This window comes from Pistacia vera, unplaced genomic scaffold (genome assembly GCF_008641045.1).
Source record: "Pistacia vera cultivar Batoury unplaced genomic scaffold, PisVer_v2 Contig360, whole genome shotgun sequence".
NCBI classification, from domain to species: Eukaryota; Viridiplantae; Streptophyta; class Magnoliopsida; order Sapindales; family Anacardiaceae; genus Pistacia; species Pistacia vera.
The window spans coordinates 353,868-376,434 of NW_022196180.1; the positions used below are offsets into that span (position 1 = coordinate 353,868).

At 42.8% G+C, this 22,567-nt stretch overlaps 1 pseudogene; it reads left to right on the top strand.

The window, feature by feature from the left end:
- The first annotated feature begins 4,783 nt into the window (after positions 1-4,783).
- LOC116140001 lies at positions 4,784-11,889 on the top strand (annotated as a pseudogene).
- Positions 11,890-22,567: the final 10,678 nt, after the last annotated feature.

The window sequence follows — 22,567 nt, forward strand, 5'->3', positions numbered from 1 at the left end:
CCAGCCTCACCATCATCATTCCCAGCAGCACCAGCAAATCCATTACTGCTTTCATCATCATTGGAGGCATCACTCTAATGGAAGTCATCGTCACAATACTCTTCGGGGGGGGAGGGGTTTCTGTTTGAGTGTCATTAGGTTTAGTATGGGTGGGTTCTGGCAAAGGCTGCAATGGTTCCACATGCTGTATAGGTAAAGCTTCAACATACAACCTAATATCCTTTAACCCCTTGGACCCGTATTGCTGGAAAAGGAATGTCACATCCTCATCACTATCTGTGATTTACAAAAATTGTCTTTCTTGCCTTCCGAACAACAGGGCGTAAATCTGCATGATTTTCCAGTAACTTTATAACATTTCATTAAGATTAAGTGAAATGCCTCTTCTACCTCTGCAACACATCTTTTCATATCCTTTATACATACTATGTAACTAAATTCATCGGGGTCTACATTCCGCATCTCCCAATCAATACCAAACAACTGAAATTAATAAAAATAGTTGTGGCTCCATCCTGCAAATAAACTAGGCAGGATCAATAACTAAAACTTTAATTAACATGCAAATAACAATTACTTTAATTAAATTAAACCCCTTTTTATATTGAATAATTAACTAAAATTTAACCTACTTTCAGATTTGAAGTGGTTTCAAAATAATTAAGGAACAGGGTTGATGAATATAAAACACCATTTAATGATCACTTTCAGATTCACTAATTCTTATTCAATATCACACTAAAAGACCTTATATTCCTCTAATGATCACTTTCAGATTTAACTACACAAAGATTAAGCAGAATAATCAAGTCAAAGTGAATGATTAAACGTCTTTGACATGAAAATATTTATCTTTTCCAAAGATTAAAAATTCAACAAAAATCAGCCAAAATTCAGTTATTAAACCAACATCAGGCAGCAAATCATTTCCAAAGAAAACAAATTCAATAAAATCAGCCAAAATTCAGTATATTAAACCAGCATCAAGCAGCAAATCATCTTTAAAATTAAAATGTATTCTGTTTTCGCAAAATCAACATAACAATTCACAAGCATGGGTAATAATCAAGTCTAACCCATTTATCAATGCAAATTATGAGGATATATAGAAATTATCTGACATGGAGAACTTGCCATGAGGTTATCAAACATGTATCCGCCTAAATTTCATTCGATCAACAAGGAAAGCATAATTTTTTTATATCCATATTATTAAAAAGGCTGTATTCAGTTTATTGCACATAACACAAATGATGGAAGCTCATTCTAAGGCTCGAAAAAAGCCACCAGCAATAGAACACTACCATTAACTAAATTTATTAATGAGATGTTAATACTATTATTATCACATGTTATGCACTGCAACCTGGAACAAAAGGCATTCAAATAGATATCATTCCTGTATTTTTGCTGGACATGCTCCACATGAACAACATAAATCCCCCTCAAGGCTAAATCTATTCCATTTTCATCCTTTAGCCTAAGGTTGAATCTGTTATAAAATGGAAATTAACAACGATAGATAATATTAGGTATTAAACTGAGGGCAGATGAATGCTACTTATGCATGCATCATAGGATGACAGGCACGTGCTCACACACTCAAAAGATATAGGGGTAGGACTTATGAAAGTTATTTGGGACAGAAATGATTAAAAATTTCTCACTCATGAGTTGTGCTTATTGTGGAGCAAATATTCAGAAAAAAGGTGGCTGGAAATGGAATGGCAAAGCTGTTTATTGGCAATATTTTGTTTTACTTGTTGCTAATGGAATGTTGAAAAGGTGTGCTAAACCATACTATTACCATTTTTTATAGAAATCAAGCAACTTTTTAAGTCTTTTTCCTGGCATAACTGGAATGGTTAGAAGGATTAAATTTGTGGTAATTTTTCTCACTTTCTACAAATTTCACCATATCAAGACCATGTATTTGACTCAGTTAAAACATATAACAGATTTTTATACCTATCAAGACCATAGTATTTGACTCAGTTAACAAATTTCACCATATCAAGACGATAGTATTCCATTAACAATATACAGATTTTTATACACATCGCAAAATTACAACACCAAACATAACCAACTTTAACAACACCAAAAATCTTTTTGTAAGTTCATCCTGCAATCCAAAAATATATAAGACAAGCTATCCACACTCCCAATAATCAAGTCAAGCAAACCAGCCCCACCGTTTGGCTGGATTTTATTCATTACACAATCTAGCATATAACCAACTCTTTTAAGAACAAACCCTAAACCAAACAAACAAACAAAAAACCTTAAAAACAACCAAACATGCAAAACCAAAAATGAAACAAACAAACAAAAAACTTTAATTCAGTCATCCTTTATCGTTGTAGTTACCCCACGACCCTAAACCAAACCATCTAACAAAAAACTTTAAAAACAACCAAACATGTAAGTAAGAAAAACCAAAAACTTAGAACTGCACTAAAATAACAAAAAACCAAAGAACAAACAGGAAAACCAAGAAGAAACTTTACCCTTCAGTTTTCGTTGCTCAGTCGTCGTCGATGATTTATACTGTTAATAACGCTGGCCTTAGTTCAATCATCCTCCACCATCATCATTACCCCACGATTCTCTCGTTCAATTGTCGTTGTTCAGTCTTCGTCGTCATCGTTGTTCAGTTTTCGTTTTCGTTGTCGTTGTCATCGTCGTCAGCCTCAGTTCAGTTTTCGTTGTTCAATCATAGTTGTCGATGATGGTCTTCAAACAATGGCACAGCTTCGTCGCTGTTCAGCCATCGTCGTTGTTCAGTTTTCGTCTTTGTTGTTGTCTTCGTCAGCCTCTGTTCAGTTTTCGTTGTTCAGTCGTCGTCATCGTCGATGATGGTCCCCAAACAATGGTGCAACTTCTTTCACAACCTTCCTTCAGAGAGTTAGAGAAATGAGAGAGAGTTACAGAGAAATGAGAAGAAAACAAAGAGGCAAGCCAAGTTTTGTTTTTTTTGTTTTTTTTTTTTTTTCCTTCAAAGTCAACTAATGGGACACGTGTCAATTTTTAAAGTGAAGCTTCTAAAGGAAGTTTTGCTCCAGATTTCGAAGAGATTTTTGAAAGTTGAAAATTTGCTGGCTGGGCAAAATGACAGTATTACCCTTTATGAAACGGAAATCACTAACGATATAGAACGGAAAGTACTTATTTGTCGATTCCAAACCTTTTGGGTACCCATTTGTCATTACGAAAAATCTTAGGTACTTGTAAGTCGTTCAGCCTTTATCATAAAGACAATTTGGTAATAAAAAAGTTTGAAAATGGCAAACACCTAATTTCCGTTACCATTCATTTATTAAGTTTAGCGGAAAAAGGATAAGATAATAAATTCAGAAACAAATAAAGGGTAATTATGTCATTTAAAGCCATGTATATATATTAGAAAAAAAAAACTACTCCCATCTTCATCACTCAACATTTCATCTTCTACCTTTCTTCTTCAAAGTCGCTGATGTCGGCATTCTTGCCGGTTTTCTTTCCCTTTTCCTTCACCTTTTCAATTGATCTCACCTCCCATCACCATCCTCCTCCATCCTCAGCCGGATTTGACCCATTTTTGGACGGCATTTCGTCTTTTCCATGACCCATCTTCACCCTAGCGGCCGTCGAATCAAGCCAGAACTAGCCGGATTACGACGCCGATGGACGCTGCCCTCACTCCCATCTGAATACCCATCCCTCCTCTTCAAAACCCATCCCTCCACTAGCCCTCCCCACTCGCCGTTTGCTGCCCGTGACCTGCATCTGCCGCCGCGAGATAGTCTCGTTTTACGGCCTTTTCTTTCGCGTTTTGTTGGTGTTTTGGTGTTTGATCGGTGGGTTGCTGCTTAGAAGTGTTTGTGTTGCTGTTGTGATGTTTTCTGGTCACCCACCACTCCCCCAATCACTCCAACCTTGCTTCTTCATCATCACCCACAACTTGTTCGACCTTTTGCCGCGTCCAACTCCCAATCTGCCCAGCAACCAACTGTTGGAGTCTGTTAAAATGGGAATTTCATTTAGTAAATATAGAGGGAAGAGGGTGAGCACTTGATATGATTTTATAAGCTTTTCATATGATTTTATAAGCTTTGCATTACTGCTCTTCATTTATTGTTTTATTTCTTTTGTTTTTCTTTTATTTTCTTTTCCATGCCGTAATAAGGCTTCATGGGAAAGTTGTTAATCTTTTCTGAGGTTTAACTAAAGACATGAGTGGGTGAAAGGGGACTTGTAGTTGGCTCCGTGTGCAAATGCCTTACATATTTCAATTGTGTTAATGCACTATTGCTATCTACTTTCTTTTCAATTTTCCTCCTATGTTTTTCTTTGCATTTTGTGTCTGTCATAATGTTACGAGGAAAACTCAGACTGTGTTTGTCTTTTTAATTTTCCTCCTATGTTTTTCTTTGCATTTTGTCGCTAGCTATTATTAATTGCAGAATGTATTAGATTAACTGCATTGTGGCAGTTAATCACATTGCAGAACAAGATGTTTGATGAAAAGCCATGTTATGTTATGTACCAAGTGATGACTGCCCCTAAAAGAGAGAAAGGAAGCTACTCTGTTCAACTTAAGAAATTAGTGCTCTACTCTACTATACACTCTTGTACCTGAAGTCAGCTTTCTGCTTTCCTTCTCTATCGTATCACTTCCTCCATTTATTTTGCTAGTGGACTTTGCTAAATGGTAAATATAATCTTCTTGTCAGATTGACTTTTAGAGGGTCCAAGTGATGGCTGCCACTATGTGTTCCTGTTGTATCATTTTGTTCTTTGAATGAAATTTATTGGACCTAACTTTAATTGCCAAAGGTTTGACATTGATTTCTAGATTTGCCATCAATGTTGTTCTGATTTCATCTATTATTTCATTACAATATATCCTACGTTATTTCAGATCAACACTGGAGGGAATCCAGCCATTCATTTCAAAACCTATCCTTTACCAATGAAAATATACTAGGCTTGAAGGACCTAGTAGGTCTCTACCCACAGGCCAAGCTAGTGATGTAAGAGGTGTTGGTGTTTTGAAGTGGAGAATGCAAAGTGCTGATGAGTCAATGGTGCCATTGTCAAGTGGGTTCAAGACTTTCGCTTAATTTTCTCTGTAAATTATTTCTTTCCTATGCTAAAAAGCATTTATGTGGATTTATATATATTGCAGTTTACTGCTGGCCCTCTGTTTCTGGAAATGAAACTTATGTGAGCATCGAATATGAAGCTTTGTCAATGTTTGATCAGTGAAATGTTGTGATCTCTGTACCTTTTCTATCTCTTCGTGAAGCACCAAGTGTTAGGCAGATTGATGGTACTAGAGGTAAGAAATTTAAGTTTATCCAGTTTATGGGTATTGGATTGGCTTCAATCTGTCATGATGAAAAATTACAATTTTTAGAGATAAATATTTTCAACTTATGACAATAAATGATACCTCTGGAAGCTATGACTTGGTCCAATGTTTATGGTTACGGAAACTGTTTTGGTAAAATTAAAAAAAAAAAAAAAAGGGTTCTATGAACTTGTTTGAAAGTTAAGTCATGTTTCACTTGTTTGGTAAGTCGGAGAATTTTCTTTGTGAATATTGTAGAATTAGAAAATTTTGCTGGTTAAATTCTTTGACGTTGCTGTATACTATGAAGTGATACTTCTTGTTCATAATTTGAACTAATAATAGCTGCTTTTGTATCAGTTTCTGATAGAACACCCATCACAAAACGTTACACCAAGCAAGGGAGAAGGTCCACATGGGGGAATAAAGCCACGTTACACCAAGCAAGGGAGAAGATCACGCCAAACAAGGGAGAAGATCCAAGATCCACATGGGGTGATAAAGCCAACAAGAATTAGTTAGTGGAGAGGCACACGTGTCATGTTGTTAGATGATTAGGGGAGTGCCAAAAAGTGCGTATAAGGGAGAATATTTGAATGGGTCAGTCATTCGGTTATTTTGTAAAGAATTAAATTGGGAGGTTGCTAGCTCCTCGAACTTCTAGCAGGTGTTTATTCCCATTTCAGTAACTTTTATGTTTTCAGTTCTGCGAATATTCAACTTCAGTTTTATGACTTTATCTATATATTTCAGCACTTATTTTCTACTTAATTTTGGAGTGTATAAATTGTTGTTTCTACTTAGTTCTGGTGTATAGTCATTGCTGGAAGTGTGATTTGAATCAAGGTTTGTATCAAATTGGTATCAGAGCCAGGTTGGGTAATGGTCAAATCTAAGATGGAAAATAGAATGGATAATTTGGAGAAGGAAATTAAATCGGTGAAGGACGATATGACAACCATGAAGGTTGATTTGGGCAGTGTTAAAGAGTGTTTGATTGAGATAAGAGAATTGATGCGGCTAAAAGAGGAGAGGAAGGAAAGAGGTTCATGGGAAAAGGAAAAATTGTTGGAATCTGAAAATCTAAGTAGTCATGAAAATAGGAAGAACATTACCAGAGTAGCGAATCAAAGAAAGAAGACAAGAAGGTCAGGAAATTGGAGCTACCTATTTTCAACGGTGACGATCCGTTTGGGTGGACTTTTAGAGCTGATAGGTACTTCGCTATCAACTGATACGAAGAATCAGAGAAAATGGAAGCAGACGCTGTGTGTATGGAAGGGAAGGCTTTAAATTGGTTCCAATGGATGGAAGCTAAAGCACCAATTCAGTCTTGGAGGGATTTTAAAACAGCATTTATTACCAAATTTCGACCCTCTTTCCAAGGAACAGCTTATGAAGTGTTGGCTGCCTTGAAACAAACAACCATGGTGACGAAATATAGGGAGGAATTTGAAGCTTTTTCTCCACCCTTGAAGGAGCTGGAAGAAGAGATGCTTATGGGACTTTTTGTGAATGGGCTTAAGAAAGATGTGAAGGCTAAGTTAAGGTTAATGAGGCCCAGTAGCATAAGTGAAGTAATTGAGCAAGCCCATAGGGTAGAAGAAAGAAATTGGATTTTAGAGAAAGGGAGGCCCAAAGTAGCTAAAATTCAAAATGGAAGAGAAACATATAATCGAGTCACTACTAACCCAAAAAGTGCGCGACCTAGGTGGTGGATGAGACATGCCAAAACGCCAAAATCGCATTTCTCCTCTAATGTCAGGCCATCTGAGAGGAGGGAGAGGCCACTAAAAATGGCAACAATGAGTTTCAGGGGAGACAACTTCCGTCGGCTTTCGGAGTCTGAGATCCAACATAAGCGAGAGTGTGGATTGTGCTTTAGATGCGACGAAAAATACGGTCCAACCCATAAATGTATGAGTAAGTCGCTGCAAATCCTTCTTGCATGGGATGATGAAGAGGTGAAAGAAGACATACCTTATCAAAACGTTGAAGAGGAAGCCATTACAGAAGGTAACCCACTTGTCCTATCAATGAACTCCATTATTGGTATTACTACTGATAAAACGTTGAAGATTAGAGGGAAATTGGGAAGGAGGAGGTTATAGTGTTGGTTGACAGTGGGGCATCACACAATGTCATCTCACGAGAGTTGGTTAACAAATTGGGTATTTAGGTTAAGAAGGGCAGGACTTTTGGAGTGATGGTGGGAAACAGAGTGACAGCAAGGGGTGAAGGAATATGCACTGGGGTTAAACTAGAGATATAAGGAGTTAGGATACAACAGGACTACTTTCCATTTGATTTAGAAGAGGCAGATGTGGTGCTCGGTGTGTCCTGATTGAGCTCTCTAGGGGACGTTTGTGTGAATTGGAAAAAATTAACTATGGCTTTTGAGCTGGAAGGGAGGCGTGTGTTGTTACAGGGAGACCCTTCACTAGTGAAAAAGGTTTTATGTCTTAAGGCCATGTTGAAAACAGTCCAGGCGGCAAGGAATGGGTATTTGGTGGAATTCTGTTCGATCGAGTATAAACCAGAAGTCAAGAAGGAAGCGCAAGAACCAAGAGTGGCTAGAGTCCTGGAGGAGTTCCAACAATTGTTTGACCAACCATTTAGCTTACCTCCCCATAGAAAAAATGATCACGCCATAGTGCTAAAGGAAGCCGCACAGGCTCTGAACATCAGACCGTACAGATACACATATTTTCAGAAAAATGAGATCGAGAGGCTGGTTGGTGAGATGTTGCTGGCTGGAATCATCCAACCCAGCACCAGTCCTTTTACAAGTCCAGTGTTATTGGTTAAGAAGAAAGATGGCAGTTGGAGGTTTTGTGTGGACTATAGGACCCTCAATAGTATCACCATACTTGATAAATTTCCCATACCCACCATTAATGAGCTACTAGATAAGTTAGCTGGATCCATAATTTTTTCCGAACTGGATTTAAAATCAGGGCACCATCAAATTAGAATGAAGGAAGAGGATATACCAAAAACAGCCTTTAGGACTCATGAGGGACACTATGAATTTTTAGTGATGCCTTTTGGTTTAACTAATGCCCCATCCACCTTCCAAGCCCTCATGAACACCATATTTAAACCTGTCCTCCGAAAATTTGTCTTAGTTTTCTTTGACGACATCCTGATCTACAGTCCAGACTTAGAAAGCCACATACCACACCTATCCTAAGCTTTTAAAATTCTGCAGGCTCATGAATTGGTAGTTAACCGAAAAAAATGCTCGTTTGGGCAGAAGAAGCTGGAATATTTGGGTCACTTGGTGTCCGAAAAGAGAGTGGAAACAGACCCACAAAAACTAGAAGCCATGAAATCATGGCCCATTCCTACTTCTGTTAAGAGTTTGAGGGGATTTTTAGGACTCATTGGCTATTACCGGCGATTTGTGCAAGGATATGGGAACATAGCACTTCCGTTAACCCAATTACTCAAGAAGGATGCTTTTCATTGGACAGAAGAGGCCCAACAAGCTTTTGAGCAGCTGAAATCGGCCATGACTATGGTTCCGGTATTAGCAGCCCCCAATTTCAGCATCCCTTTTGAAGTTCACACAGATGCCTCGGGACAAGGACTTGGGGCGGTGTTGGTTCAGCAAGGGCGTCCAATTGCATTTCTAACCAAAGTTTTCTCCCCAAATACCAAGCAAAAGTCAATGTATGAGAGGGAACTATGGCTATCGTTTTTGTGGTCCAAAAATGGAGTCACTATCTGTTGGGCAGTAAATTATCATTAGGATAGACCAGAAGAGCCTTCAGTTCTTACTTGATCAGCGTATGAAGACTCCAGAGTAGCAAAAATGGATCTCCAAGCTTATGGGGTTCACCTTTGAGATACGTTACTGTCCTAGCCACAAAAATAAAGTGGTAGATGCCTTGTCCTATAGAGAAAAGGAAGTGGATTACCACGCGGTCACCCTGGTACAGTTTATTGACTTTGAGGCTCTAGCTGAGGAAGCCCACAACAACCCCAGGTTATGCATCATCATTCAGGATCTATTATTAGACCCAAGTAGCAAGCCACATTATGAACTCCGTAGAGGCTGTCTGCTGTACAAAAAAAGGTTAGTGCTTCCTTAAACCTCCAGCTTTATTCCCAAACTGTTAGAAGAGTTTCACTCCAGCCCTAGAGGGGGCCATTTGGGTTATTTTAGAATATACAAAAAAGTGGCAGGTGTTGCGTTTTGGGAGGGTATTAAGAGGGATGTTCGGAATTTTATTAGGGCTTGCACCATTTGTCAAACCAATAAGTACACTGCATTGAAACCAGCGGGCTTACTGCAACCATTACCAATTCCTAACCAAGTTTTTGAGGATCTTACCATGGATTTTATTGGGGGGTTACCTAGATCTAAGAGCTTTGATACCATTTTTGTAGTGGTGGATAGACTAACGAAATACAGCCACTTCATTTACCTTTCCCACCCTTATAATGCGAAGGAAGTAACGGAAGTCTTTGTGAAGGAAGTAGTAAAATTACATGGGTTTCCAAAATCCATAGTATTGGACTGAGATAGAGTGTTCATGAGTCATTTTTGGCAAGAATTATTCAAAACAGCAAGTATCACATTGAAATTCAGTTCAGCTTATAATCCTCAGACGGATGGCCAAACCGAGGTGGTAAACCGCTGTGTTGAAACATACCTCAGATGTTTTTGTAGTTCTCAACCTCGGCAATGGCACAAATGGTTACCATAGGCTGAATTTTGGTGCAACACTACGTACCACAGCTCCACTTTTCCGAGCCCTCTATGGGAGGGATCCACCTCTACTGTTGAAGCTTGTGGACTGCCCTTCTTTGGTGGAAGACGTCAATAGGTAGGTTGAGGAGAGGAATACCATCCTACGTGAGCTAAAGGAAAATTTATTGGTAGCTCAAGGCCGGCATGAAAGAGGCAGCAGATGCCCATTGCAGAAAGCTTTCTTTTCAGTCAGGGGACTTTGTCTTTCTCCAATTACAACCCTACAAATTCAGGTCTTTAGCTAGGAAGCTCAATGAAAAATTAAGCCCCAGGTTTTATGGTCCCTTTGAGGCGGTGGAAAAGATCGACCAAGTCGTGTACAAACTCGCCTCCCACCCACAGCTCGTATCCACCCAGTTTTTCATGTATCCCAACTCAAGAAAAGCATCCACAGCTCAGTTCCCACTCAGCCTTTACCTCCAGCACTGATTGAAGAATTAGAACTATCAATCCAGCATGAATCTGTTCTCTCCTCTCACACCTTAATGGATGGCTCCAAGGAAGTCCTTATTCAGTGGCGGGTGTGTATTGATAGACCACCTATCACAAAACGTTACACCAAGCAAGGGAGAAGATCCACATGGGGGAATGAAGCCACATTACACCAAGCAAGGGAGAAGATCCAAGATCCACATGGGGTGATAAAGCCAACAAGAATTAGTTAGTGGAGAGGCACACGTGTCATGTTGTTAGATGATCAGGGAGTGCCAAAAAGTGCTTATAAGGGAGAATATTTGCATGGGTCAGTCATTTGGTTATTTTGTAAAGAATTAGACTGGGAGGTTGCTAGCTCCTCGAACTGCTAGCGGGTGTTTATTTCCATTTCAGTAACTTTTATGTTTTCAGTTCTGCAAATATTCAACTTCAATTTTATCAATATATTTCAGCACTTATTTTCTACTTAATTCTGGAGTGTATAAATTGTTGTTTCTACTTAGTTCTGGCGTGTAGTCATTGTTGGAAGTGTGATTTGAATCAAGGTCTGTATCAATTTCCAACTATTCAAATTCCTTATTTGTGATGTAGAATAAAATTTTAGTTAATACGTGTATTCAACAGTTGCATTCCTTTTGATTTTCAGGTATGACTCTAGAAATTTTGTCTTGGAATGGTCGATACTTCTCATTTATAACACTGACAGCATGTAACTGACTACTGTAATTTCAATTTCATGAGTTACATATTCTCTTATTCAGTGTCAATGAATAAAATTCATATTGTTCTCTACTGAATATGCAGTGTGTCGTGGAACTTGTGCCTCCAGCTGATTCATCAACTTTTTTTATCCATCTCTGTGGAGTTTTAAGCCGCCAGTACATATGGTGACCTAAAGATTCACTTTACATTGTAATTTGTTTTTGTGCCATTGTCTCAATGAATAATATTATGTTTGCATCTCTGTTTGTGGTTACAATCTTGTGGTAACATCATACCTTCAAAAAGTTTCTGGTCAATTATATTTTCTCTTGTTGTAACATCATTTTCAACCATAAAGTTTAATTTATCTCAGTGTCATCATTGGTACTCTATTTGAAATTTTTTCTGTACATTTTTCATTTTGAGTCGTCCACATTTGTGGAGTCTGGACTAACACCAGAAAATCTAATGCATTGAAATTTGAGCTGATCCTTACTTTTGATGATCTCTCTTGGGCACAAGGAAATTGTGACCATAGCTCAGGTTAAGCAAGCACTGTGAGATGGAGAGTCATGGAGAGAAGTTGCACAAGCTGGTATTGCAGAGCAAGATCAATGAAACCAAGGATGTCATGAAGTGCAAAAGCTAGTGAGATTGACAAAAAAAGGTACTTTTTTATGGTTCTGCAGGGGCTCCTTTTCTAATTGGTGCCTTCCATAGTTTCTTGTGTTGCATTGCCACTTGAATCTCTCGTCATATATTCTGCAGATTGAGAAGAATAGAGGTGAAAAAGGAGGCTTTATGTCCCTGCAGTCGATGGGATCTGGAAGAGTTGAGAGTAGCTTTAGTGATATGAGCATTTCTAGTGGTGGAAGTGGTTTTGGTAGTGGTTCTTGATTTGGTTTGAGCACTGATGTTGAGTCCTTTTCCAGCAAGTCTAAAGGTCTATATCCTTTTAGTGGAAAGAATTCTATGAATATGCTTCTAATTTTTGATGGATTGCGAATTTTGTTGACATTCATGCTTCAATTTAGCAAATAAGGATGCATTGTTGCTAAATAATTGAGAATTTCCTTTTGAGTTCCTAGGCAGATAGGTTATCCTTGTTCTGTCTTGTTATGCCTGGGAAATCAAGGGCTGACATGGGAAATCACGTGATGAAGTGTGACCTGCTCCCGTCAGAACAGTAAGCGCACGTCAGGCCTGCCAAACGCTCTGGAGCTCCCACGTGTCCATTTTCCTGCTCCAAATCGCGTGAAATCAGTTTGGAAGGAGGGCAATGTGACATAAAGCCGGATTATGTCCTGACATTCACACCAACCCATGAATTTAATGATGATTACTTGCATTCATCAACACTATAAAAAGAGGAAGACCCCTCATTAGGGGGATTCGGCTATTTTTACACTGAGAACTCTCTCTATCTCTCTCTGTGGAAAACTTTGTATTTACTTTTCCTAATCATTTGTAAGTCAGCTCACTGTTGCGACGTGACCCACTATACTAATACAAATCAGTGGATGTAGGACTTGCTACCTTAGCATCTGAACCACTTTAAAAAGCTCTCTTTGCATTTACTCTACTTTTTCTCCATAATCACGTGTGTCTCTTGACCAATCAACGTTACGCACGTATCGATTAGTTGGTGTTAAAATCACGCATCAACAGTTTGGCGCTAGAAAGAGGGGCCTGATTTAGCGTTCATCCTTCATCGGGAGAATCTCGAACCTACTGGTCTTACAACAGCAAATGGCCCGCCAATCTGAACCTGAGCAAGCCAACCAGCGCGCTGAGGGAGTCCCCTTGACCCAAGGGGATACCTCTTCCAGAATACTTCTAGTTCCGCAAAATGTGGCGGTAGATATCCCAACATCTTCGCAGCTGGACCCCGCCATCAGAAGCTACCTGGAGAGGTTCGACAACACCCTTCAAACGGTCAACCAAAGGCTGGACCGTTTGGACCAAGGCGTGCCATCTAGAACAGTTGGAGTGGTGCAACTGCCAAAAACGCCTGCAGGTCGCGCAAAAGCTCGGCAAAGGGAAATAGCCCGTGCCACAAGCACTGCAGCGCGTAGACGTAAGGGTAAGCAAGTGGCAAAAAGCAAGCTTACGGGCTTCAAAGGGTCAGCGAACACAAACCATGCTCCAAGCAGGGTGCCAGCAAAGCTGAGACTCAGCGAAAAAGTGAATCCCGAGCTGTCCCACGCCACGTCGCAGATGAACCCAAGCAAAAGTGCCAAGCGGGACGATTCTTATCACCGCCAGCAGAGCGATCCTGATCGCTATCATGCGGGAGGTCCCCACACCTCGCGGGGCGGTTCATACCACCGCGAGGGTCGTGAAAGTACCCCGCACCATCCATCGCCTTCACACGCCTCTAGTCAGCGTGTGCTGAGAGCGGCCGAAAATGCTGGCCGAGGCGAAAAGGAGTCTAACCTCTGGACTTTCCTGAACCGTAATCGCGAAGGCCAGACTCGCATGGGTGAAAGCAATCCCCAATTGGCTCCGTTACCGCAGATTGAGGAGCTACAGCGAGCTCTGGATAGGCTGAGAGAGCAGCAAAACGAGTAGGCCCAGGTCGCCTCTGCATCCCCCTTCTCTCCCGAAGTGCTAGCTGCTCCACTCCCACCAGGGTTCAGAATGCCTGACATGAGACCGTTTGATGGGAATCATGACCCGCAGGATCATTTGTACGAGTTTAACGACCTGATGGAACTCCACCAGGTATCGAACCTTGCAAAATGCCGTTGTTTAGCGATGACGTTGACTTCTCATGCCAAGCGATGGTTGAGGTCGCTCCCAGCGGGATCGATCAATTCGTGGCCTCAAATGAGCACGACATTCCTACGGCATTTCCAAGCAAATCGGAAGTTTTTGATGCCTTTGAGCTACCTCAGCAATATAAGGCAAGAAAGAGACGAATCCCTGCAATCTTACATCGACCGTTTCCACAGGGAACTCAACAAGGTGGCTCATGCCCCCGAAGAGTCCATCCGAACACTTATAATAGCTGGAGTTCGCGAGCAAACCGACCTGTGGAAAGAACTGCAGGCTGAGGATGATGTTTCCCTCACCAGATTTTACAATCTTGCAGAAAAATATCTCCGAATAGAGAATTCACTGGCGGCACTCCGCCATCGCGATCAAGGCACTTCAAGCAGTATGTCTGGTCGGGGAGAAAATAGGAGAGCTGATCACAAAGGAGACATCGATGATCAGCAAAAAGGGAAGAAACCCCTCTACGAACACAAAAAGTCCTATGCCTCTGTTCCTCGTCATGACCGGGACAGAGCTCAATACACTCCGCTGAACATGTCTATATCTGTAATCCTTGACAAATCCGAGGAGGCCAGCCTACTCGGTGAGCCAGAACCCATAAAAACCCCTGCTATGGCCAGAAACAGCAAAAAGTACTGCCGTTTCCATCGGGATAATGGGCATCACACTGATGAATGCCGAGCTCTAAAGCAGGCAATCGAAGAGCTCATCAAGAAAGGGCACTTCAAGGAGTATATTGATGACTCTGCTCTGAAAGAGAACCAAGGGGAGCAAAAGAAAAAGCGTCGTGATCGCAGCAGATACAACAGTGTTAACATAATCTTCGGAGGCCCGCACCTCACGGGAAACACGCGGGGTACGCAGGAAAGGTACGCTCGCGAAGCATATCACGACCCGATCAGGGTAATGAACACTTCGCAGCGACCGCCAAAGGCTCGAAAGGAGGAGTCGATCACCTTCTGCAAAAAGGAAGCAGCTCGCTTGCACCATCCTCACGAGGACGCCCTGGTGATCACGCCCCTGATAGGGTGCCATAATGTCTGCAGAATGCTTGTGGACAACGGAAGCGCTGTGAACATCCTGTTCAAGACCGCTTTCAAAAGAATGAATCTAGACGAGGCCGATCTGAAGCCCGCATCAATACCTCTTTACGGTTTCACAGGGGACCACCTGATCCCCAAAGGAACGATCCAGCTACTAGTCACGCTCGGCGACTACGATGAGATGACTAGGGTTACCGAATTTTTTGTCGTAGATTGCCCGTCGACCTTCAATGGAATCTTGGGGCAACCTCTGTTGAAAAGCTTCAAGGCAGTCACTTCCATATATCACCTCAAGATGAAGTTTCCCACTCCAACGGGGATAGGGGAAGTGAGCAGGTCGTAGAGCGCATCTCGCGAATGCTATGTAAAAGCGGTACAGATGGCAGGCAAGGGCATTTCGCGATGTGTGCCTCGCCAGGCTATGGCGATCAGCCGGATCGAGCCACAGCCTGGTCTAACGGAGGATAACATAGACCCGCGAATTCAGGAAATCCCTCTCAGCAGCCCGGTTGAAGATCTGTCCGAGATTTCGGTTGATCCAAAAGAGCCGAGCCAAGTGTTAAGGATTAGAAGTTGTCTCAACCCTCAGCTCGCTTCTGAACTGATAAGCTTTTTAAAGGAAAACATTGACGTGTTTGCCTGGTCACATGCAGACATGATCGGGATCAGCCCGGACATTATTTGCCATGCATTAAACGTCAACAGTGAGGCCAAACTGGTTCGCTAGAAAATGAGAGCAATGGACTTTGAGCGGTACGCTGCACTAAAATCAGAAGTGGAAAACCTCCTTCGAAATGGGTCCATCCGTGAGGCACTCTACCTGACATGGGTTGTCAACCCGGTCCTGGTAAAAAAGCCAAACGGCAAGTGGCGGACCTGCGTTGACTTCTGCGACCTCAACAAGGCTTGCCCAAAAGATAGCATCCCTCTGCCGAGAATCGACCAGCTCGTTGATGCCACCTCGGGGCACGAGCTGCTAAGCTTCACGGATGCATACTCGGGATACAATCAAATCCCGATGTATGGGCCAGACAAGGAGCATACGTCCCTCATTATGGACCGGGGGCTGTACTGCTACAAAGTTATGCCTTTTGGCCTCAAGAATGCTGGCACAACCTACCAGCAGCTGGTTAACCGAATGTTCTCCGACCAGATCGGAAAGACAATGGAGGTCTATGTGGATGACATGCTAGTCAAATCCCAGGTCGCTTTAGAACACATTGCACATCTCGCTGAGATGTTTGACATCCTCCGACTGTACAGAATGAAGCTGAACCCTCTCAAGTGTTCGTTCGGGGTATCGTCGGGAAAGTTCCTGGGGTATATGGTTAATCAGCGAGGGATAGAAATAAACCCCAAGAAGATCTAAGCTATGCTCGATATGGAGAGCCCGACCAGCAAAAAGCAGGTCATGAGTCTAAATGGGCGAATAGCGGCACTTAGTCGCTTCATATCGAGGCTAACAGACCGCTGCTTGCCATTTTTCAATATTCTGAAGGCCAATAAGAAATTCGAATGGACTCCTGAGTGTGAACAGGCATTCCAGAGTATAAAAGAACACCTCAGGAAGCCACCTCTCCTCTCTAAGCCTCTTCCGCAAGAAATCCTGCTCCTCTATCTTTCCGTCTTAGTTCGTGGTCAGTGCAGCTCTAGTATGGGAAGAGGAAAAGGCACAATGGCCAGTGTACTACGCGAGCAAGCACCTGTCGGATGCCGAGATGCGGTATCCGAAAATGGAACGATTAGCCTATGCCCTGCTGATCGCGTCCAAAAAGTTGCGACCTTACTTCCACGCCCATACGATCCATGTCATGACTAATTACCCCCTCAGGCAGGTACTCTAGAAACCAGAAGCCTCGAGTAAACTGCTCAAATGGGCCATGGAATTAAGCCAATTCGACCTAAAGTACAAGCCTAGGCCGACCATCAAAGGGCAACCTGTTGCCGACTTCATCTCAGAATTTTCCTACCTTCTAAGCGAGCAATAGCCGAGCGAAGCTATCCAGGAAAGTATTCAGGACCTGTCGACCTGGAACCTCTACGTCGACGGGTCATCAAACAGAAAAAGAGCCAGTGCGGGTCTTCTCCTTGTAAGCCCCGAGAGGGCTCAAACTCATGGTATTCTCCAGTTCGGGTTTAAGGTGACCAACAATGAGGCTGAGTATGAAGCCCTACTCGCCGGGTTGCAGCTTGCCAAAGAAATGGGCGCAACCGCGATTAATGTCTATAGTGACTCCATGCAGGTCGTCAACCAAATTTTAGGGGAATATCAAGCAAAGGAAGAAAGCATGGTCCGCTACCTGAAAGAAGCTAAGACCGCTCTTGGTCGTTCAAACACTTTGAAATCACTCAGATTCCCAGAGATAGCAATTCTATAGCAGACGTCCAAGCAAAGATAGCCTCGTCGTTGGATTCGGAGGCCCCAAATAACATTCCTGCTCGTTTCGTCGATGCTCCAACTATCAGCTCAGCCGAACAGGCCGTAAATGTGACTCGACCGGATTTCTGGATGACTCCCATTTTCCAGTACCTCAAGGATGGGACCTTGCCAAGCGACAAGGTCGAGGCAAGAGTCCTGCGAGCAAGATCTGCTCGTTACACACTCATCAAGGACCAATTGTATAGGAGAGGATTCAGTGCCCCTCTCCTCCGATGTGTAACCAGTGAAGAAGCAGACTACATCATGAGGGAAATTGACGAAGGGATCTGCGGCAATCACACAGCTACTTGATCTCTTGCGAACAAGGTTGTTCGACAGGGATATTATTGGCCCCGGATCCAAGAAGATATGCATAATTTTGTCAAGAAATGTGACAAGTGCCAACGGTTCATGAACATTCCGCGAGCCCCCCCCTCACGAGCTGATAACGATGTCTAGCCCCTGGCCATTTTTCATGTGGGGGATTGACCTTATCGGTCCCATGCCAGTCGAAAAAGGAGGGGTCAAGTATGTCGTGGTCGCGGTAGATTATTTCACGAAATGGGTGGAAGCTGAACCGCTGGCCGCGATCACGACTAGAAAGCTGAAAGACTTCGTTTTCAAGAACATAGTGTGCCGCTACGGAATTCCTCACACCCTCATTTCGGATAATGGAAAGCAATTCGATAACGAGGAGTTCAAGCAGTTCTGCGACTAGCTGGGCATCCATAAAAAATTTGCGTTAGTCGCCAGACCACAAGCAAATGGCCAAGTTGAAGCTGTCAACAAGACCATCAAGCACACTCTAAAGGCCAAGCTTGGGGCAGCCAAAGGAAATTGGGCTGAAGATCTCCCCGAAGTCTTATGGGCGTACAAGACAACTCTGAGAACCTCAACCTCAGAAACCCCTTTTTCGCTAGCCTATGGCTGCGAAGCAATGATTCCTGTGGAGGTAGGAACCGGTTCTCTTCGGAGAGACTTGTACAATGAGGTTGAAAATGAAGCACTTATGAGGGCAAGTCTGGATCTTGTTGAAGAGCACCGCAGTAAGGCTTCGCTAAGGATAGCAGCCTACCAGCAACGTGCAAAGAGGTTCTTTGATTCAAAGGTCAAGCGAAGAGACTTCCAGGTCAGAGACCTTGTGCTAAAAGAAGTTCTCCTTGGAACCAGGGAGCCAAGTGCGGGGGTACTAGGACCTAACTAGGAAGGTCCTTACCGGATCGACAAGGTGATCAGATCGGGGACTTACCATCTCAAAAGGTTGAACGGTTCCAAAGTACCCCGAGCTTGGAATGCCAAGCACCTCCGGCCATACTATTAGTAATCCCAAACTCAGCTCATTATAAATTAGTTTTTGATTTTGTTAGTTCCCTCTTTGTTGTAAAGTATTATTCCGTTCGCTGAAATAGTTCGCATTTGTTCTGTTCGCATGTAACAATTCGCACGTAATATTGCCTATGTAAAACTAAATTGTAAACTGCAATTATGTATGATAAAGCGAACAGCAATTGAAAGCAAAATGTATTTTCATTTTACAACAAAAATTGTTTAAGACCCTATTCCAATGGAGTCGGTCTTATTACACTATGGTTGGTCGGGGGGATCCTTCGAAGCAAGACTCGAACCCTCTGCCTGGTCGGATCTTCGGGTGGCCACCGCTGCTTGATCATCTTCCTCTGCCAAGATCCGCAAGGTCTCTTGCCACCCCTCTGGGAGGTCAGAAATATCTAGATCTGGGTTCTTTGGTCGCAGGGTATAAATGGACCCGATTGCCCAGTCAGTGGCCTTATCCTCGATCTCCTCTAACTGGATCCGCATTTCTTCAGTCAGTGAAGCAATTTTTTCCCGACTCTTCTGGAGTTCGGCCTCGAGAGCTAGCCTTTCCTTTTCGGAGGCCTCCCTTTCTTGTTCAGCTCGCTGAGCCCATATGGAGGTCGTCTGGAGCTCTTAGTCCTTTTCTCCGACCTCCTTAGAGAGCCTAGCGGTTGTCCTCTGAAGCTCCTTTACTTCCTCCGCACGTTGTTCAAGCTTCGCCTTTTGGAAGTCCACCATCCGCAAAGCGGCATCCTGTTGGTTCAGGTACCTGTTTGCCACTTTAAATGCTTGCGTTCTTTCTACTTTGACGGTCTCTAGGCTCTGTTTGAGCTTCGCGACCTCCTCCTTTAGATCACTTGCCCCCTTCGCGGCCCCCAGCCGAGTCTTTTCCATGGACATCCTTATCGTAAGCAAAGCCTACGAGCAAGAAATGAATTAGAATGAAAATGGTAGACAAGCTTCAAGAACAGTTCGTTTACCTTGCTTAGATGCTGGAACGACGTGGTCATCAGGTCATCGCCCGTATTGGCGAACTCATCATATGACTCTGATAGCCCACACTCAAGCAGAGAATAGACTATCGGCTGCAGATATTCGGGCAGGCTCCCCAACGAGTCCAGCACAAGTGTGCCCTTTGCCTTGTCGGCAGCAATTGTCTCATCCACGGGTTCCTTGCCCGACCTCCTCCTTAAGTCCTATCGCGACCTTAAGGGTTCTTCCTCAGACTCAGCCTCTGACTCCTCGGCCTGAATCTGCTTCCTCTTCTTTGACCGCTGGGCCGGAGCCTTCCGTCTCGGGCGAGCAGGCGGTGGCTAAGTGACATGTTCTGTCCTGGCCGTTTCTTGCTCAGGATGGGACTGGGAGGGCGCAGATGTTCGCACCGGTTATGCCGTTATGGGGCGAGCAACTTCGGCCACCCTTTCTCTTCTCGATCAAGGGAAGACGAACGGTGCTCGCCGGGGCTGCTCGGATTCTTTCGGAGGCATGGTCGCTACATGCAAATACATTAGTAACTAAAGTTATTCTGCGACCAGAAGGAAATCAGTGTAACTTACCTTCTGGGGGTTCCAAGGACGCGTTGTTACTAATGAAACCGTACTTCCGCAAGTTCACGGTCGTCACGAGCTTCCTCGCGTCTCAACTTTCCTCGGGAAGGAATCCAAAAGACAAGAGCCTATCCGGGTCAACGAGCAAGTCTTGGCTGGTCGTCTTGTTAACTGCAAAAGAAGGCAGGTTGTAATATCCCACTTGAGGTACGTATTTAAGATTTGTTGTATTAGTTAAAAGTTTATTGTTTTAACTTAAATTGAGTTTGTATGTTGAGTTGGTTGAATTGTTGCCTTGAAATGGGTTGAGTTTTGGTGAAGTTGGAAATCCAATCTTCGCCGGGGCGAAGAAGAAACTTCGCCGCGGCGAGGAGGAGAAGTGGCATTACGGGTAGGTTCTGCCCTATTTCGCCGAGGCGACGAAAAATGCTTCGCCGCGGCGAAGAGCCTAAAACAAAGATTCTTGAGTTTTCTAGAGAATTCTTCTTTTGGGACACAATGACCATTCTACCCCTAATTAGTAGGAAAAGTGGGGAGTAAAATGAAAGGAAATTTAGTAGAGATTGTGTTTGTATGGGGGTGTAGTTGTAAAGAATCAAAGGATATAGATGGAATTTTCAAGAAAGGACAAGGGCAAAATGGGAAATGAAGCTTATAATATGAACTAAAAAGAGTAAAGTGTAGAGAAAGCCCTTACTCATCTTCATTCCACCGCCTCTTCCATTGCCCATATTCTCTCAATTTCTCCACCCAATTTTCCAAGAGTTCTAAGGGATTTAAGAGGGGTTTTGAGTAGAGATTTCATCTAAAGCTTCCTAAGGTAAGAATTCATGCTTTAGATGTGAGTTTTCTTGTATTTATAGTGAGGTCTTATTGTGTTGTTGCTGTCCTTGTGGTTGTTTTGAGTTGTAGAGAAGAGACAAGTCCACAAAGGGAAGGAAAAGTGCTAAGGAACCCATCTTTGCACAAGGTAAGTAAATCCAACCAAGTTGAGTTATGACTAAGCTTTGAGTAGAGACTTATTTTAATTATGTATGTACATGGTATACCTACTGAAAATTGAGATGAGATGTGTGCTTAGTCTTAGTAGTTGGGATTGATTAAATATGAGAAGTGTTGTTGATATGTGTATTGAGAATGGAGTTTGAGATGAAGTTTGAGAGATGTTGTGTAATCCTTTTTGGGAGTGCTTTTCTTGACAGGGATTATGAGTAATTGAGGGAGTTTTTCCCCAATTTGGATGGCTAGAAAAATGAAGTTTAGTAGTAATTTTCGTAGGGTGTTTATATGCACATGAGATGTTTGAGGAAATGCCTAAGTGAAATCTGCCCTGTCACTGCCGTAACTTTCTGAGTAATTTTTGAGTATCTTACGGTTCGAACTGGGCTGAGACCAAAACAGAGAAGTTGTAGCCCTGTTTCTAAGCTTTGAAACGAGACCAGAACCGTAGTAATCCGAGGTGTATAGCATAAGTTATGGCCGTTTTAGTGTGACCTGTGCAGAATGACGGTTTTGAGGAAATCTTGTAGTTGGCATTTCATTAGTGCATTAGGGAGCATGAGATAGCTCTACACCTTTGTTTATACACTTGAGAAGTAGCTTGAGATTTAGTATAGAATGTGAGTATAAGTTCTTTAAGAGTTAAGAGAATAGAGTAGGTTGTGCGATGGGGAACCCGTGAGTAATGGGTAGAGTATTCCCGCATGTACGCCGCATTGAGAGAGCGGCATGAGTATCAGATAGAGAAGTGGTGTAGCCCGTGAGAGTGCATGCGGATGAGGGCTATACCCGAGTACCCGAGAGAGAGAGATTATAGACTCACATGGCCAAGGGTTCCGAATCCATGCATAACCGAGTCCGATCGGCTAGAATAAGTAGAGATCACGTAGAGTGGGAGTGAGTCCCGGCCGTGCCCCCGGTGAGATGGGGTCGTGATTTATGAAAGAGTTATGAGAAAAGAGTTTCTAAGAGAAAGAGAAAGAGGAAAAGAAAGACGTACCCAAAGAGTTATTGAACGGGGAGTTGTAAGGAAAGAATTAGAGAAAGAGAGTTACGGGGCTAGTATGAGTAGAGGATTTACTTACTGAGCATTATTTTAGTGCTCACCCCGTTGTTTTCCCATGTTTTGCAGGACCTAGGTGAGGACACTGTCGGATGGATGTCGGCGTGCGAGGAGGAGTGGCTACACTGTCCCTGATGTTTTGATGACTTTTTGTATACGTTACATACATTTTG